Here is a 4,921-nt window from a genome sequence, read left to right as displayed (position 1 = left end):
TGATGTTGTCCAGTTTTCCAGTAAGACCTATTTCTGGGTAGTGATCTATGATCTCCAGTGATCTTCACCAACAACCTGCCGTTCTTTTTAAAAATTTATTTTTTAACGTTTTACTTATTATTGAGAGACAGAGCATGAACATGGGAGAGGCAGAGAGGGAGACACAGAATCTGAAGCAGGCTCCAGGCTCTGAGGTGTCAGCACAGAGCCCAATGCAGGGCTCGAACTCACAAATCAGGAGATCATGACCTGAGCAGAAGTTGGACGCTTAACCAACTGAGCCACCCAGGCGCCCCAACGACCCACCATCCTTAAATACGCCCCTCACAGGATGCACAGGAGCGCCCAGGTCAGCGCAGCAGCCATGGGAAGGGGTGAGGGGACTACAGAGCTCGTCTGAAGTCAGCAGTCATGGGCAGGAGAAAGAAATGGGCCAGCGGTGGGAAGTATCAGGCACTAATACTTCCCGACACACACATGCCATGTCCTGTCATTCCGTCGTCATTCCCCACTGAGATGTTGTGAGGTGAGATATTTCACTATAGACGAAAGGGGCTCCTCCCAGGGGATCTCCACGCGAGTGTGCAGACAGCAGCAGCCCGAGGAGAAGGGGGGCAGGCTCACGGGAAGAGCTGGAAAGTCGCCGAATCCACAGCAGGACGGTTACTGAGGATCTCCTGAAAATGTTAAATACGCGCATCTTGTAGATTTAAACCATTTAAAAAAATTCTTCATGTACAAAAGCCGTGATATAGCCCCTCACCCCACACACTTTATTTACCCGTAGATATCTAGTCATCCTTACTCTCCTCTGCTCTCTGACAGTCTCTCCATCTTTCCTTATTTTTCCTTGAGAGGTTTGAGGAATACCGGTTGAGGAATATGTAGAATGTCTCTCAGTTTGGGTTTGTCGGGTATTTTTCTCATGTGATGGAGGTGAAGTGCCCTTCCCATCACATCTCATGAGAGAGTACACGATTTCAACCTGATTTACTACTGCTCTTGTTAGCGTTGGTCCCTGGGTTAAGGTGGTGTCTGCGACAAGGTTAAACTGTCATTCGAAGCGAGTCACCAAGTCCAGCCCATACTCAGCTGTGGAGAAATCAAGCTGTGCCTCCTGAAGAGGCTGTGATCCAGTGCTTACTCATTTGCTTTGTTGATTACATTGTTCTAGCTTTGGCCCTTGGGAGTTTTTCAGGTTACCTCTGTGTTCCTTTGACATGCCCTCATTCTTTTGTGTTTTGGGAACGCTTTCTGGTACTTGCTGGTACTTCAAGAAGATGGTGGAGGCTCATCTCGAATCTTCTCTGTGCCAGCTCCAGCATCGGCCATTTCTCCTAGGAGCCTTGGTTCCTTTCATTGCTTTCGAAACCAGGATCTGGCTGCCAGGTGTGCTTGCTGCTACCAAGGTGTCACTGCTCCTCGGCCCTCTCACCAGACAGCACTAGGAAATCCGTGTGTTTACTGTCCTGTGCACACACACACAACTGTAGTTCTGAATCTCTCCACTTGCATGTGTGTTAAGCTAAGGGTGAGTTCACAGTGATGGCTCCAGTCTAATTTGGTGCCACAAGTTCAGCCTAGCCTCCCCCCCGCACCCCGTTCTTTAGTTTCTCTCTCTGCTAGTGAGAAGCCTTACCCGAACCATCCCCTATCCACCTATCTGCTCAACCCCAGGATACAGAAGTAAAGCAGTTTCCAAATTATTAACCCATAATCCCGTGAGAAACAAATTTCCCAACTAGAGTACAGCGCTTATGCAGTGTTTCTAGCACTTTTAGCCTTACAGTTTCAGTTAAAACATCATTTCCCAGAGTTCCTTAGATTAGCTCCTTTTTTAAAAAACCCCTCTCTTGAAGATTTTTCAAGAATTAAGGTAGGCGGGGATTGCTTTAAGGATAGTTCCAGATACTCAGCTTCCATAAATATGGTTTCTGTACCTCTTAGGCATCTCAAATTTTAACATTGCCCCAGGATGTAAATATTTACACACCATCAAACAAAGGGAACCTGGAATTATGTTTAGTTATTGAGAGACTGAGTCTTGATTGGACAGCAAATCCTTTAAAAAGTCAGATGCTTTGCAGAGTTTTGCTTTTACTATTTTTAAAAATTTGTTATTTTTGGGGTGCTTGGGTGGCTTAGTTAGTTGGGCATCCAACTTCGGCTCAGGTCATGATCTCACAGTTCATGGGTTTGAGCCCCGCATCGGGTTCTATGCTGATAGCTCGGAGCCTGGAGCTTGCTTCCGATTCTGCGTCTCTTCCCTCTCTCTCTCTCTGCTCCTTCCATGCTCATGTTCTGTCTCTCTCGGTCTCTCAAAAATAAATAAACATTAAAAAATTTTTAAAAATTTATTTTTGAGAGAGCAGAAGTGGGAGAGGGGCAAAGAGACGGGGGGATAGAGGATCTGAACTGGGCTCTGCACTGACAGCAGTCATCCTGTTGTGGGGCTCGAACTCACAAACTGTGAGATCATGACCTGAGCCAAAGTTTGGATACCCAATGACTGAGCCACCCAGTTGCCCCAACAGAGTTTTGCTTTTGAGGTACACTTTTAACAAAACTTCCATTTCCTGTTTATTTAAATGAGTGAGATTTCTTAATACTTACAGATGGAAGGAAGAAAAGAAGGAAGGAAAAAGGAAGGAAAAAAAAGGAAGGGAGGGATGCAAGAAAAGCAAGAGAATCATTGTTGAACCTTGTCTATTCCAGCAGAAAGTTAGCATTCATCTATGGATACTAATTGGTAGGAAGAGAAAAACTAATTGACATCTTTAAGAGATGAATTTCCAGTACAATTTTACTTTTTTTTTTTTTGTAATTTTACTTTTTATGCTTAATGATTATCAATGTGATTCATCTTATTTTTACCAGTTATATACTACTAGTAATGTTAATAATTCAATGAAAAACATAAAAGCCTCGGATCAGGAAATATAAATTTCATTTATATGGCAGGTGATCAATATAACTTTGAAGCAGAAAAACATTACCTATGTGGATATGAGTTTAAGGAGAGAAAGAAATGATATCAACTTTGTGATTCTTAAAAGAATCTTACTTTAAAAAAAATAATTGATGGTTTCAAATTGCCATGGTTTTTAGATTCCTTTGGATATGTTTTACTTGTGTCAATATTTATAATTGCTGGAAATTACATCCTTTTCAACTACTTAGACACGTAATGAAACGTTTTAGCCGCTTGGTGTGCAATCGAGAATGGGGGATGGGAAGGAGGGGAAGGGAGCCTGTTTGCTGGCCTGTGGGGGGCATCCAGTTTTGTAGAAGAACGTCCTGGAGGCCGCCAGCTGTAGACAAAACAGTCTCCATCTCGTGACGGTATTTGAGACCCTGCACAAAACACTCTCGTCTCAATTTAGCTCATTCGGAAAACTTGGACACCACAACCTTGCTGGGTTGTTGCCCAGCAAAGCGTCTAGTACGCAAGACCGAGGATCCGCACAGGAGTCCCGACACAAGACAAAGGAGGGTGGTGCGGCCGGCTCTCCCGACTCTCCGGCCTCGGAGCCCTCCCTCTTCGGGGTGGACTGCGTAGACCGTTCCCTAGCAGTTTGCTCCGCGCGGCTCCTCCCCGGCGGTCCGGAAGCGGGCGGTCCCGGGACCCAGATTCCGCGGGGACGCTTCTTGCCCGGCGGAGTCGGCTGGACAGGTACGCTGCGGGCGGGGCGCCCTGGATCCCCATCCCGAGCTGTCCCCGGCGCTCCGAGAGCAGCAGGGAAAGGGACGGAGCCCCCGCGGGGTAAACGGGGGCTGCCTGGGAGCCGTCCGAAGTCCTGGGCCCGCGTCGGTCTCCGTGGCAACGCGCAGCACGCCGAGCTCCAGACGGCGCGCCAGCTCGCCTCCGCGAGGGCTCCTGAAGGAGAAGGCTTGTCCTGAGAGCTGGGGGGTTCCACCACCGGTGCTGCCGGGGCAGTGGGTCGCGGTCCGCAGGAACCGCGCTGGTGCCCTCGAGTTCGATTCCGCAGCCATCTTCCTCAAAACCCGATCCTCGGGTGTCCCAGGCCGCCCCGACAGCGGAGCTGGTTCCCAGCCCCATGCCACCCAGTCGTCCCCCTTCCTACCCTGACACAAATTACCGAAAACATAACCTGCCTGCTCACGCATAATGCCCTAATTGCACTATAAAGAGGAAATGCAAGGCAGCCGTTTGCAACAAAGTGCCTTTGGGTCTGCAGAGGCTTGGTTCGTCCACACTCAAAGAAGAAGTAGTGAAGTTGCCTGGGCAGGGAGGCACCTGAAGGTGACAGTCCCCCGCTGTTAGGTTTCGGCTACCAGGGGCAGCGCGCCCAGCGGGGGGCGTGATTTTCGACTCCGGTGCACGGTTCATGGTTATGCTCCAAACAAAAAGTTCAGTCAAGCCTTGATTTACATGCAGTTGCATTTCCCGAAAATTCAGTGTTCGTTAAAACTGCAAAAAAAAAAAAAAAAAAATCTGTATTTACATGTAAAATGGAATTTGGTTCTAGCCTCAGATAATTATAAACAGATTATTCCACGCACGTGAATGTGTGTAGGGATTTGCTAAAGTTGTAAGGCCTCAGGATAGTCCTTTATTTTCAGGACTGCCCCCTCGCTTCGCGGGACATTAGCATCCCAGGGTCAAAGCCACTTCTAAATGCCACAGTGCTTCTCCAACTCTGCAGAGAACAGAAAAACCTCCACAAATTCCCAAGACGTTTCCTAGGGGGCAGCACGTCTCCATTGAGAAGGGCCGAACTGTAAAAGACATTTCTGCTTTATAGAGATGCCAAGACCCTAGGTGGTGTATCTTTGATTCTCAGAACAATCTTGCAAATACAGGAATTGTTATTTTCATTTTAGGAATTGGGAAGTGAGATTTTGAGAGATTAAGTGACTTCCCCAAGATCACAACACTACAGTACATCAAAGTTGAGTC

Source organism: Suricata suricatta, chromosome 4 (assembly GCF_006229205.1).
Source record: "Suricata suricatta isolate VVHF042 chromosome 4, meerkat_22Aug2017_6uvM2_HiC, whole genome shotgun sequence".
NCBI classification, from domain to species: domain Eukaryota; kingdom Metazoa; phylum Chordata; class Mammalia; order Carnivora; family Herpestidae; genus Suricata; species Suricata suricatta.
This window is presented reverse-complemented; position numbering follows the sequence as displayed.